The sequence below is a fragment of the Cydia pomonella genome, chromosome 10 (assembly GCF_033807575.1).
Source record: "Cydia pomonella isolate Wapato2018A chromosome 10, ilCydPomo1, whole genome shotgun sequence".
Lineage (NCBI taxonomy): Eukaryota > Metazoa > Arthropoda > Insecta > Lepidoptera > Tortricidae > Cydia > Cydia pomonella.
Window position 1 is genome coordinate 19100926 of NC_084712.1, and position 15971 is coordinate 19116896.

The window sequence follows — 15971 nt, forward strand, 5'->3', positions numbered from 1 at the left end:
GGACCTCATCTAGATTGAAGGTGCTCATCAGGGCAACTCTGTTGAGCCCAAACACGATGGAATTATAATGAGTAGATTAGGAGTTCTAGTGACCAACTCCTGACTCCATCATGAGACCCTGGACCTCATCTAGATCGATGGTGTTCGTCAGGGCAAATCTTTTGAGCCCAAACACGATGGGATTATAATTAGTAGATTAGGAGTTCTGGTGACCAACTCCTGACTCCGTCATGAGAACTTGGACTTCATCCGGGTCAAAAATAATAATGCAAACCCTAACGTAATTTCAAGTGAAAATGCGTTTTTCAGAAAATCGCAGCCAAATAACACTAGACCTTACTCATAGTGTTGTGTTCCTGCCGGTGAGTAAGGTTGCCAGAGCTCAACGAGGGGCGGGAGGGGGTTAGGGTCGGCAACGCGCATGTAACTCCTCTGGAGTTGCAGGCGTACATATGCGGGCCGTATGCTTGTTTGCCACCGACTTAGTATTAAAAAAAAAGTAACACTGAAAATCCATCAATAAGCGAGTCTGTTAGGCATACTGTAAAAAATGAACTTTTATTAAGATTTTCTAATCGCAGTATATAGCACTTCTCGGAACTCCGTAGCTGATTACGATCGCAACGAATGCCTGACAATCGAGCACAGGTCCGTCCTCTAAGCGCGCTCCGCGCGGACTGAGAGCGGGGCGTCGCTGCTGCGTGATTTATACGTGTTTTAAAAAAATATAAATTTACGGCAATGTAGGTCCCATAGTTACGATTTTTTTTTTATAGGTTAACATAAAGTTACAGTTTGCTATAATATTATTTTTAAAGCAAAATATGCGTACAATTTGCGGAAATAAAATATAATAAAACCCTGTTTTCGCCAAAAAAATGAAGAAAACTCGGAAGGTATTTTATCAGTTTTTTCAAATGAATCTTCGATTGTTAATCATTCCAGCCCCTCGTACGAGATATGTTGAATCAAATTGTAGTCATTCATGTACCAAATGATTCTTGTTTATAGCAAAATTGAGAACCGAAACGCCACATCTCACTGCAAAATTTGGAAAAGACTCCCAAAAAACCTCATTAAAAAAGAGGTTTAAAAGAGAAAATGAAAATTTGAACTGTTGGAGCCCCTAGTTTAGGAAACGATTATTTAAGTACGTTATCAGTTTTTGAATAAATACTAATAGTTACGTCGTAATCTTGAATGAAAAAGGAAGCATTTTACAAAATACGCTCGTCTGTAGGAATAAGGACTCTTAAGTATATAAATAAACCAGTCGAATAAAACCTAAAAATAACCCTATGTAAAAAGATACTTTCATTTTTTGGGTAAAAATCATCTATCAGCAGATGATTTATTTAGGACATGCGAATGCTGTCTACGTTTTTGAAGATAATTAATAACGGCATTTGAATAAACTAGGTTTTGCCTAAATGTTGAATACCGTAAATCTTTTGGTTTATATTCCATATGAGCGATTTTTTTGGCGCGAAGCATGTACGTGGCGACCGCTCACGACCGCAAACGTAGATTAATTATCTTAGAATTAGAAATGAAATGTTAGCATCGGGGAAGAGTATCAGTTTTAGTAATAAATACTACTAAGCGTGGAAAGTAATTCAGGACTTAATTATTTCGATTTTAAAGCCAAACCTTCATCTTCTGGGGGTCGGTCATCTTTTAGTGCCACTACATATTAATTGTCTCGACTTAAAAAACTACTATCAATCCATTCTTATGGCGAACGACAACATTTATATAGTACGTGATACTAATGATATTTATCTACTCTTAAAATTAACACCTATTGTATTATAACGTATCAGTACCCCTAGTGTAAATTTGATCGACATCATAACGTAACGAACGCGTTTGCGTTAAGTCTCATTTTGTATAGGATTTTGAGTTTCCAAAACGTCCCGCTTGGCGCGCTCTTTCTAAATCCAATACAAAATGAGACTAAACGCAAACGCGTACGTCACGTTTCGAAATCGAATTTATTTACACTAGGGGTACTGAACTTGTAGCAATGTTGATTTACGATCTAACTTGACACTAAGCTAGACGAAGTACTAAAGTTCCCCCGCTAATGCCGAGTGGTTGCCTGATGAGCTCGCATCTGGAACAAATGATGTACTTAAACAATTTAATTTATTTATTTATTTAAATTTTATTGCACAATAAAAATAAGTACAAATGGCGGACTTAATGCCTTAAGGCATTCTCTACCAGTCAACCATAAGGCAAAACAGAAATTCTCGAATGTGGGTGCAGTGAGAAAAATAATTCAAAAGAAATGACAACTATAAAAGTAAAAATAAGTAATTTATTGCTTAGCGCATTGTGTTTGAGTTTAATGAGAGTTTAATTGTGTATTTTAAATTCGAGGACCGATTTCACCGAACCGTCTGTAAATGTACGTGTGTATGTTTTTTTTTTATACTACTTCGTTGGCAAACAAGCATACGGTCCGCCTGATGGTAAGCAGTCTCCATAGCCACAACTGCAACTCCAGAGCAGTTACATGCGCGTTGCCGACCCTAACACTCTCCCTCCCCTCGTCGAACACTGGCCACCTTACTCACCGGCAGGAACACAACACTCTGAGTAGGGTCTAGTGTTATTTGGCTGCGGTTTTTTGTAAGATGGAGGTACTTCCCCAGTTGGGCTCTGCTCTAGATCTGGAATGACATCCGCTGTGCTGTGCCCTACCACACAAAGCGAGATGACATTCACAATGCTCACACCTCTCTTGTGGACGTAATTTAAGGACGTACCCGGGATGTTCGGTAATTTGGTTACTGTGAAATTATAGTTTCTCTCCTGGTTGCGTAGCCAACGTGCCAATCGTTTACGTTCCGTAACGAACGAAACACAATTGTCACTGTAGCACTAATATAGTAGAGAAACAAGGAGAGATGACTATACGCTACACTGCGGAGCGTTAACGATTGGTCTTCTGAGTTTTTCGATTTTTATTAATACCACGACGGTGGCAAATAAGCATATGGCCCGCCTATGGACGCCTGCAACTCCAGAGGTGTTACATGCGCGTTGCCGACCCTTGCCGGTTGTTTCATGTGTTCAACAGATCCAAAATAAATAGGAAATAAACATTTTCGTATAGTAAAAGGTACAGTAAGGTTTCGTTTAGTAATTTGTGTATAATCGTATTATGACTACTTAACTGCACTGCAAATATTTTCACTTTTCTTGTCCCAACTTCGTAGACAGGTACAGTCCATCTCAGCTAACTTTGCACGAAATTGAACAGAATAAAGTGAGGGTGTGTCACACATAAAGTTCATAGAAATTTGTCAATGTCATTTCAATTCAAATGCAGAATTAGCTTGGTTCAACTCTTGATGTTCATTTGTATTGTAGCAATCAATTCAAACGATGTCGCTCATGATACAAGATTTTAGACTATGCATTTTGACCAAATGTTTGCTGCTGTTGGAAAATGGAGCAGTAAAGCTGCAATTTCGGCGTTCACATGTTCCCAGTGTCAGCTTTTGTGCATATTGCTACGCGTCGACACATAATGTGACATGTGTTTTATATGAAACGAGTATGACGTTTAAGGGTGATTTGTAGAACAGTTTGCTTTTTTTATTCGATTAAAGTGTATTAACGTATCGTTCGTATTCAGACTACACCAGCATTATACGACTGTAGTATTTCTACCAACTGCATTAGACAGGTACTGTAGCCTGTACTATAGTCTGTTCTTTTATTCCGTAGACTAAAATGACAACCACAAATGTCAAACGCAGATACAGCTTAAAACAAATAGTGCTGACCTTTGATTTCGTTTTGTGAATAACCGATAAATATTAAATTAATTTTAGATCCAAAATAAACAATTAATGAAATCTACTCACTACATGATAGGAAGTAAACAATAAATAAAATCTACTCACTACTAATCCACTCAAACATTTAAAAATTGCATTATGAGCTTCGAGGTGACTGTTAATCTTACAATAAAATCGCTTTTAAATATTAGAAATATTGTGTTTAGACCTGGATACAAACTTTCTAAATGCCTCAAAATGGTGTTACATGCCTATATAAGTAACTCCCAATAGTTTATTTTCGGTTAGTACCGGTTGTAGCACATCACTATTTATAAGACGTAAAAAACCAGCAACACATTAAATGTCATTTTAGTCTACGGTATAAAAAAATAGACTATAGTACTGTAAAAGTCTAATATAAGTGACTCGACGAAATTAACTATTTGTTGTTACCTGCAGCAATGTAGTCGGTCGATGCATGACTGCAGCAGTATTTCAGCGTGACATTAATGCCGCAAATATCAAAATTGATGTTGCTACCTGGATATTTGGCATTTGCGGTAGTAATGCAGTCTAAATTAATATCGCGCTGCAATAGTAATGTAGTAGTCGCATCCTATTTCTGAATTTATAAATGTATTTAGAAAATACCAGCTTCTGAATACCTTTGAAAAATCTTTCTGAAATAGGAGCTAACCTAACCTAGCCATTCTACCCAATGAATAGCTCGAAAGCGTTGGGAACAAAGTGCCATCTTTACACTTATTTGGTAATTAATTTAAATTGACATCAAATTGCTAATTTGTGGCTTTAAATGTAAAATATTACATACACAAAATATTTATTTCAAATAATTTTACAAATATTTTAGTGTTCATTGACATCAAAATAAAATAAATTTCTAAAATAGCTACAACTAATGCCATCAATCGGTTCATCATCAATTAAGTCAAACTGTACTTTGTGCTAAAGAATTTCACAAGATTAAATATACGATTTCAACGAGCAGCCGATTGTGTTCCACTGCTAGGCAAAGGCCTCACTCTCATTTTCCACGCATTTTTGTCTATGGCAATGGCAATATAACACCACTTCTTCCGAAAGACGTCAAAGTCGTGCCGCCATCTCCTTCGAGTTCCGCCGTGGTGCCGCACTGTGTGATGTCCATACTTAAAATGGACTATGTTCGAGAGAGAGGGAGAAACGCCAGTCTGAATTCTTTTAATAGAATCATATTAATAAAGCTTATAATTGCAATAACAGAGCATACACATATATAAGAATCAGGTTCGATAATATTGGCGTGGCAAACGGACAGGCCACAAAATTTGGTATTTCCAACACTAATTAAGCGAATGCGTCAAAATCCCGATACTGCATGAGCAAAGAGCGAATGCTATTTCATTTGGCGAATACGTGAACAAAATATAAATTTCCAATTGGAAATAAAATGAAATGAAATAGTGTAGATTTATTTTTAAACAGTAACAACGTTGGGGTAGTTTGATTTTTGATTTTTAAATACTTTACCACTATATTTTGGTTATAATATCAAACTAACCTCACTTTAGTATATTTATGTTTTAGTATAAAATCTTTTTTTATTCGATCTATTGTCAATTTCTAGATCTATTCAAAATCGCATTACAACGGTTTTGTGGGGTCGAATTCAGATTCACGAATAAAACGTTTTCGCTACACTTACTCTAGCAACTAGTCAAACGTGTACTAGAGCGCCTTTGTGAGAACTGGGAATAAATTTGACCTTCGTTTTTTTGGTTATTCAGTATTTTGGAAATATTCTAAAAGGGGGATTAAAGAGAGAACCATGTGTGTTCGCTAGGCCTAGAGCAGAACCACTAGTGGTCCGTTTATTCCACATACCTATATATTTGAAATGTATTGAATAGCAGTCTAATACTCATATGTAGGTATGTAAACCTAGCAGCTGCGGCGTGAACGTCGACATCGCAGTATCGCATGCGATTTGACGTTGCGGCTTCCGTTGCGTTGCGGTAGGCACTGCATGTTCAATTATGGCGTAAACAATACATACTTGTATTGAATAGTTTAGTGAAAAACTTGATCGCGACTGTGTCATAATCTTCCTTGTGTTTTATTATAATTTCGACAGGTTTCTGCAACTCTACGACTAACGCGTATTTTGGGTGAAGTACTTACCTATTAAGTTTAAAAAATATTCTTTGTTGTTTTCTAAAATTCCTATTTCTGTAGAAGCCTTTTACCTGGAACATAAAAATATATATTTTCAATTATATTTTAGATGTTTTTGTTTGAGTGTTTTTCAGTTTTAATAGGTATTATAGAAATTATTGATGTGTCATTTTAGACCACACTCATTAAAATGCAATGGAGTAAAATGTAAGTACTGGAATAGTTCTGATAAATATGGTTGAATGCCCAGATTTTGTACTGGACAGGGTTATTTGTCTCGGACCAGTGTTTAGTTAGGACGATCCTGATGTTACTGATTTCTATCCCCGCTGTTGTCCGCAAACAGAGATAACCTCTTTATTTGGGATAAAAATAATATTGACTATAAGCAAAGAGATTTGGTAAAAACTTTATAAAGTCAGTTTATCCGATATTGAAAATACTTGTGTAGGATTCATTTGCAAATTGTCATTAAACTACTAAAACTACTACTTAAATAGAACGTATTATGTTCAACATATTATCATACCTACCTATATTATCATGTAGTAACGAATGATGACCAAACACAACATGTGTTAACTACAGGGGCTGTAGCCGAGATGACAATCGTTTATCGGCAAACACTAATCTAACAGGAAAAATGGTTTATTACAGTAAGTACCTAAAATTTTATTAATTACGACATTTTCCGCTTTCTTTACATTTTACAGTATACACAATGTAGTATATATAGTAGTGTAGTCTCCGTAGCCTATGTACGCCTGCAACTCTAGAGAAGTTACATGCGCGTTGCCGACCCTAAACCCCCCCGTTGAGCTCTTCCTCGGTAACCTTACTCACCGGCAGGAATACAACACTATGAGTAGGGTCTAGTGTTATTTGGCTGCGGTTTCTTGATGTTGCGGGTGTCCATGGGCGACGGGTGTCCACACCTTTCATCTAAATCATTTTGCGGTTTAAACGTGAAGAGGTAATAGTCGGACAGATAGAATAGCTTTAGCATTTATAATATTAGCAGTCGAGATTTAGAAATCAGAAGAAAAATAAGTCGTTCTAAATTATCTAAAAGTCTATCTGATTTATTTAAGTCATTTAGCCATTTGCTTTTCCGATAATTTGAACACATAAAGGTGTCATAATACGGAATCCTAGCTCAGACGGGAGCCGCTTTAATAGGGAGATTTACTGTAGAGCCCTAATGTTTATTATATTCAGTCACTATTGGTAGCTCTGGTTACCAACCGTCACCCTTATTACCAAGGCAATAGAATTGAATGACAAATATTCAGCTGTACACATAATATTTCAAATCTTTTTGTAATACGGGCCGTTTAATTTTAACACGAATAAACAACATAACAAAGTCTGGCTTAAATATGTCGCTCTTAATAAAATTTTATTTGACTCTCGAGTGATCGGTATTTTTTATATACTGCGTGACATTTTTAGGTGATACAAGACGTAATTATGTACCTACCTACTCGATTGCACTCATTGGCATGACCAACTTAAAAAAAAATTGTAAAAAAAACTATTATAGGCTCCACAATCCGCCATTTTGATTTTCCAATGACCTCCCACAAAAATTGGTCCTCTTCCCACAAAAACCTCTCACCACACGTACTAAAATCGTAAAATAGGCAGTAGGGCGTGGCCAAAAATTAGACATGCATAATATATTTATTATTTATTACATACACTTGAAAAACATAACATAACTCTTCTTCGGTAGTCGGAGAAAACAAATAAAAGTACATTTATTTGTGTAAGTAGTGGATATATTTTAAGTGTCATACTCTCATACTGGATTGACAACACTCTGGCTTCAGAATATTAATGCCTAAAACGAAAGCAATAAATAAGACTCAAATCGTTGACAGAGTGCCAAATCTTACGTCACAGTACGTTATTGTCCCCGACAATGAGCGATGATCGAAACCATCTTAAATAAATAACGATACAAGGTCGCGAGCAGACATCTTTCATGATGTAACCTTCGTTATATTTTTATAGTAATACGGTGTGAAAAAATATTATTCATTTAAAACATTTTTTATCAAAAATCTTCAGTAGTTTTATGCTTTTGGACTGTACTTAATTCAAAATTTGGCTGTTATTTTGGAAATTAGATTATCTTAGGATTAAGTTCGCTTGCTGATTTAATATTCCTTTCACGCAATATTGGGTTTAGGACGGGCCTAGCGAATAAGTAATTCAGGATTTTGCGTAACAAACGTCGCTTGTTCATATACGATCTGTTAGTGTCAGTACATCCAGCTTTTTAAATACAGGTTAAAAACAAGAGTCTCGTGGACCAAATCTGCAAACTGTACGAATGCATTTTTATAAAAATAACGCTTAACACCTTGCAGGTGCCCAGAGCTATGATATCTTGTGTTGAGTCCAGTATTTTAACGCTTGCTAGATACTTTTAATCTAAACTTTTGTACAAAGGACCTACCTATACCTGTACCTAGCCATACCTGTATGCAATACATATTGTATGTGATATGTTTTATGCGTATGTATAAGAGACATTAAAAATGAAACCACCATCAAAGAACTGGACTGATGAATAATTCTCTCAGTAATATTTCTACGGCCATCAAAGTAAAAGACTGTGTATTTACAAGTTCAAAAAGTGGTCTGTGCCTGTGGGACTGTTCGGCAAAGCTAAACCTGTGGTTACCTATTGTATTTACTTTGAAATATAATATGGGAAAACATTTTATAGACATCAGATTGTAAAAGAAAAGGATGTGCTGAGTTCGACTATTCGACTATTATTCATAAATCATATACTTAAAGTCTGTTCGGAAAGAGAAGAGTTGTGGAACGTATTGGGCGCCATTCATTCCACGACTCTTCTCTTCCCGCACAGACTCAATTAAGTCACAAAGAAAGGCTGTGTGTGTCCAGCAATAAGACGTACATAGATTAAACATGTGTTTATTCAACCTACAGTGTCCAGTCAATATTCTAGTTACTGCGCAGGTTTTGTGTCTTTTGAGCCCTAACAGCTCCTAAGCAGTTTTGCCGTTGAACCCTTTGATTAGAGCTTTTGAGTGTTCTAGTTCGTTGACGAGCTTCCACCAATCTATTGCTCTAGTTTTTTCTAAGTTGCTGAGCAGAGAATATGCATCCCGTTTTGTGATTCCACAGAACGGTTCTGGGCCGACTTGGGGTGTGTCTGTGCCCTTTCTAGCAAGTTGGTCCGCTTCTTCGTTTACGTTAATGTCGGAGTGCCCTGGTGCCCATCTAAGTATGACTTTGTTGGAGTTAGCCAGTGCATTTAGGTTTGTTTTACAGTTTTGGACCAGTTTTGAGTTAGACTCAAGGGATTCTAGTGCCAGCAGAGCAGCCTGGCTGTCTGAGTTGACTGTCGTCGTTGCTTGTGCATCGTTTTCCGTATCTTGCTTTAGTTTGGTCAAGACATTTTTAGTTTCGAATCACTAATTTGAATTTATTACGTTTTAACTATTATGTTAAAATTAACACTTCCCGGCTTAAAGTCATATCTGAAAATTAGTAAATATCGAACTAAAAATAAAAACTATTTTAGCACATAAAATAAGTGCTAAAATTGTTTTCATTTTCATTATTTTATCCCCGAATTATAGTGATGTATTTTAAAATTAAAACGATACCTACTTTTTACTTGATTTCTAACAGAGTAAATTGGCTAATAATTCTTCATAATTAAATACCATTATTCGGTGACCATTTTTCAGCTGAAAAGAAATTTACATCAAAAGATATTTCTGAGTTATTTTTCAACGCGTTCTGGCTTTACCTTTCATTTAATAACGTTCTTTTGACATTGCTATGCGGAAAAACAGCCGCATGATAAAATGATTAAAATGATGCGAAGAAGGGTGAAAAGGGAAAATAATTAATGCCGTTTCTACCTTTGTATTTCATTTCATGCTATTATATACAAATATATACTGAGGGAGTAATGGCACCGTTCAGATTCACACTACACCAGCATTAGCTGGCGTAGCTTTATTTGACGTTCAAATAAACTTTCTTTACTGCTGTATAGTTCGTGTCATCCAGGATGATGCGCAGATTTGTCAAATCTAACTTTAAAAACATGACAATACGAGTCAAGGCACGCGTCATCGTCAATGACACGACCTAGTAAGGAGGTGCGATATTTCTGCCAACTGCTTTGCTGCCATAAATGTCAATAATCCGGGGGCAGCTACATCGATTTTCATAAAACGCCAAAAAGGTTATTTATATCGAGACATATTAGGAACATTTGACGTTTTATACAGTAATGTAGTCGGCAACATTATTGCAGCGCGACGTTACTGCTGGCAGTGCTGGCACTGTTAAAAACAAAGTTGCTGCCCGGATTTTTGGCATTTACGGCAGCAATGCAGTCGGCAGCAATGTTGCGCCATAATTCTGCAGCAGTACCGCTGGTGCAGTCTGAATACGAACAGTACCTTAACGTGTTTGGCTGTCAAGGTCAAATATAACATTATTGTATTCTTCCGCCTTTTCCCAATTGGAATAACGTGGTAAAGTGAAAATTTGTTTTGTACTTGAAATGCTACGTGACGAGTGACTAAGACGATTAAATTGAATCAAGCGTTGTCGAAGGAAATATTTCTAACCAGGCATGGGTCAAGCACGTTTTAGAAAAAGGTCACTTCAATGGATAATATAATGAAAGTTAAGTACTCTGATAGGTTCCAGATATATCAATCAATCAATCAATCAATTCTTTATTCGTTCATCACAGGTACATAAATAGGTGGTAACTCAGTATTCTAAGGAACAGCTATGATGTGCCTTTTGGCGTACGAAATAATTTCTTATCATCTAACTATATACATATTCAATAATTTATTTACACGGGCAATGAGCTTATGAGATTGGCATATGCAAACATATTTCAATAAGTCAATTCATATATTAAAAAAATAATAATGAGAATAAAAATAAAATAAAATAAAAAATTACAATTAATTACATTTGGCATATGTCAATATCATTAAAATAATCAGTCACACTATAATAACATTTAACTAATAAAAATTTTAATAATAAGGACTTCAATTTTTGTATTGGTGCCGTTTGCCATGATTCTGGTAACTTATTAAATATCCTTGGTGCCATCACTAGTACGCTTTTTTGCATCAAGGCTGTCGTAGTCCTACTCACTAATAGCGCTGGCTTTCTTGGGCGAAGGCTGCAAGTTCGCTTTTGCTCTTTAAACGAAAAAAAGTTTAAATTACTTTTAACAAAAACGCAGCATTCGAAAATATAGAGACATGGGAATGTCAGTAACTTTAGCGATTCGAAAAGAGGCATAATACTTTGCTGAGGGTTTAGTCCGCAGATAGCCCTTACGCATCGTTTTTGTGCCCTAAATAAAGATTGTCGATATGTAGAGTTTCCCCAGAAAACTAAACCATAACGTAGAGTTGATGAAACAAATCCATGATAGGCAGTTAGTACGGTGCTACGGTCGGTAGTTTTCGCTAATCTGTATAGAGCATATGAAAATCGGTATAGTTTCTTACATACTTCTTCGGAATGCGTCTTCCACGACATATCGCTATCGATTGAAAGGCCTAGAAATTTTGTTACACGCACTTTATCAACACGTTTGCCTTGATATGTAATATTAAGTGTTGGCGCTTTTTTCCTTTGACTAAACTGCATAATCTTAGTTTTTTCTAAATTAATTTTTAAATTATTACATTCTAACCATTCAATAATATGTCTTAAATCTGTATTAATTGCATTTTCATAGTCTATATCGTTGTTTTTCTCTATAATAACGGTGCTATCATCAGCATATAGTACCATTGGATACTGACTAGCTTTAACAATGTCGTTTACATACACTAAGAATAATAATGGACCCAATATACTACCTTGTGGTACCCCGTACAGAATATTTCTTCGATCAGAAGTGAATGTTATTTCATTTTTTGTATATGGGCATATCTGTGTCAGTTCTGTGTATTGTACCCTGCTTTCTAAGTATGATTTCATAAGGTTTAGAGCATTTCCACGGATCCCATAATGGCTTAACTTTTCCAATAAAAGCTTATGATCCACGTGGTCAAAAGCCTTCGACATGTCCATATAAATGGCACAGGATGGTTTACCCTTGTCCAGACTATTGACAGCTCTAGAGACTAAGTCGTAAATGGCAGCGTTTATAGACATGTTTTTTCGAAATCCTCTTTGCTCATCAATTAATATATTGTATTTTTCAAAAAAAATGTATAATTTGTTACAAATAATTTTCTCAAAGATCTTTGACATTACTGGTAATAAAGCGACTGGGCGATAGTTGGTCGGGTCTGATTTATCACCCTTTTTGTGTAACGGTTTTATAATAGCTACTTTTAAGTTGCTAGGGAAGCTGCCAGTAGTGAGGCTGAGGTTTATTATATGAGCCAGTGGTGATGAGATGATATCGCTTACATATTTAACCACAGCAGTGCTGATACCATCAAATCCAACGCTATTTGTGTTGTTTAGGGAGGCAATCGTTTTTCTTACTTCTTCCGGTGTAGTTGGACTCAGAAAAATAGAGTTACGATTCATAGGCATATTAATAGATTTTTTTCTAGAATTATTCTGTGTAATTTCATCAATGAAAAAATTATTGAAAATATTTGCAATGTCAGATGGCTCTGTATAAGTTATCCCATGAGCTATTAACGTGCTTATAGGCTCCTTTGGTTTACAAGTTTTGGACCTATTTATAATTTGCCAGGTAGCTCTTGTTTTATTTCTAGATGTTGATATAAAAAACTTATTTTGAACTCTTTGAGTCAATTTTATTACAGTCTTAAGTCTCTGAGCATACGTCTTATAGGCGTTTTTATTTTCGCTGGTTTTGTTAAGTCGATATAACCATAGAGCGTTTCGTTTCTTTTTACAACACAATCTGATTCCATTAGTTATCCATTTAGGTCTAATCTTTAGAGATTTCTTAATTAGCACATAAGGAAAACAAAGATCATACAAGCATTTGAAAATGCCTGAAAACTTATCATAAGCTTTGTCAGCATCATCTAGCAAGCACACATCATTAAAACTTGAACCTGTAATATGTTTTCGAAATAATTCAAGGTTTTCTTCGGTATAAACTCGGCGTCTGATGCGCCATGTTTTTACTGAGCTGTTGTCATTTATATTTCTTTTAACAGAGAAAGTCAGAGTTTGGGCAGTATGATCTGATAGACCTGAATCCAATACTTTACTGCTGTGCCCATTTTTTAAGTTGTGTGCAAAATTGTCTATACATGTGTTACTAGCCAGTCTCGTAGGTTGTTTTATTTCTAGATCTAAATTATAACTGGAGAGAAAATATTCTAATTGTAAGGATACACTGTTTCTTTTCAAAATGTTAATATTAAGATCTCCGCAGATGATAATTTTCTTATTACTATTATTAGATATATTTTTTAAAATAATGTCTAGTTTGTCGTAAAATATATCTAAATATCTAAGACCAGGAGTTCTGTAAATGCACATAATTACCGTTTTTTCAATTGTTAGTTCAATCGCACAGCACTCAAAAATACCACTTACAGAATGTTTTGCAATATCCAACAATTCCTTAAATTGATAGCCCGTTTTAAGTAATATGCACGCTCCGCCACGATTTTTTTCACGCGCGAAACACGCCGCTAGTCGATAGTTGGGCACTGTTAGGAGGTCTTCATGGCCAGCTGTTATAAAGTGCTCTGTTATGCACATAACATCAACATCAATATTTTGGTTTCGTAGATTATCAATAAAGACAGCGAGCACGTCGGATTTATTCAAAAGTCCAGCGATGTTTTGATGAAATATCGTCATATCTGAATCAATACTTTTAGTCACGAAAAAATGTGGATTCTTGTTTAGTTTCCTTATGTTCTTCGTTATGTTCTTGTTCAGTTTCTTTATTTTCTTCGTTATATTCTTGTTCAGTTTCTTTATGTTCTTCGTTGTCTTCTTCGTTATATTCTTGTTCAGTTTCTTTATGTGCTTCGATATCTTCTTCATCACCTTCTTGATTAGTTTCTTTATGTTCTTGATCAGTTTCTTTATGTTCTTCGTTATCGTCATAATCTTCACATGGGCTGCAAATTTGTTGCAAAAATATGGTATCAGCCAAATTTTTAAGAATATTTTGTACTCCTGTATTCAGTAGTTTACCAGTAAATTCCGAAAAAAGATCCAAGGTTAAATTCTCATTCGAGTCAAAAAACTGACCATAGTTGTGGATTGCCATATCACGATTTAGGAGTGTGTTGAAGACCTCTACTCTATAGTTGTAGATTGGTGCACCGCAAACATATGTCGGCGCTGCTATAATAATATTAGTATTGGTGATTTCTTGTAAAACGGTTCTTATGGTTTCTACAATTGCTTTATAGTCTTGTGTATCAGTGAAGTCCGCTTCTCCCGTCATCACTATACAATAGTCTTTTTTGGTATATCCAGATAACTTCTTGTGTATGTTTTCAAGTAAAGTAAGTATACCCGCACCAGGAGTAAGATAATGACAGACCTCGAACCTATTGTAGAAATCCTGACTTTCTATGTTTTGTAATAATTTTAATCGTTTGCTGCCTGATAATATACATAGTTTGTTGAGCTTCTTGTTAACTGATCCTATATTGTCCGTACTTGGCTGCCCTGTTACTTTGACATTCCCTTCAGCATTCCGACTTTGTGTTCTTTGGTTTGGTTTTGATATAAGCAGCTCTTTCTCGAGTTTTTTTATTGTATCGTTAAGAGTAATAATGTCTTGTTGTGCAGTTAGGAGTTCATTTTTTACGTTCAGAGTTTAGTTTTTTGTAATGGGCTTAATGTGTCCGCAATGGTTTCAGAATCTCTAGTCAGAACTGGTGAACTTGTAATGCTTCTTAATATCTCCGAATCTGGAGCTTTGGCATTTGGTATTGGTGTAGTGGGGGTTGCTGGATTACATGTAGTGTTAGGACTACATTTTTTCTTTCTGTGAGTTATATTTTGAGCATCTTTTTTTGTTATTTGTGAAGGAACTTTTTTGCCCGCCTCATTTGGTGAGTTTAATTTATTTAAATCCTTTGTATTTGGGATGCATTGCATACAAGTCCAGTTTTTTTTATTTTCGTTTGACATCAAATTAAATAACTTGCTTCTGTTAGCGCACTCGGTATCATACACTTTTTTGCATTTTGTGCATTTCAGAATGTCTTTACTTTGGACATTTCTTTGACATTTTGCACATACCGGAGCCATATTTTATTGTAATTAATAAGTAGCTGTTTTTACGTATCGATTATGAACAATCGATATTCAGAATAATCGATTGTTTCGATATAGGCGTGTTTTTGAACGCGCCCTATATTTATTACGGTTGCAACACCCAGAGCTGTCATGTGTGTCAATGTCAGTTAGTAGCCAATCAGCTGATTGTGTATTCGTCTGTTGTTTTCATCTTCGTGACTTGTCGTAATGAATAACGGTGTTATCTTGTGTTTTTGAATATAAATAGAAGTTTAACGGCCCGAAAAAGTATATTACTGACCTCGTATTTCACTTAGTTCTTCAATATCTGTGCAGTTTTTTCACAATAACAATGAGACGTAAGTATTTCCGTCTAATGCTGTTTATACGGCCACCACAAACACAACTATCTCGCGGCTTTATAATTAAAGATTAGGAGCTCTTCTTATCACTGTTTATCTGGTCAGATTTGCCACACTCTGTGTTGCAAATCGTATTGAATTGTATATATATATATATATATATATATATATATATATAGCTATATATAACGGCGCGCGCTTTATTTGATCCGATTATTATTGAATTGTAAAATTATTTAAATAGGTTATTGTGATTGTTAGGACATAGGGTAGTCCCGAATGGAGTTGTAAGTGTCATGGCGGCGCGGGTCGTCATTCGTTGACAGCGCCCCGCACGAGATGGTCGCTTACAAACCCATTGGCTCTTAATCGTGATTTCTTTCTGTAATCA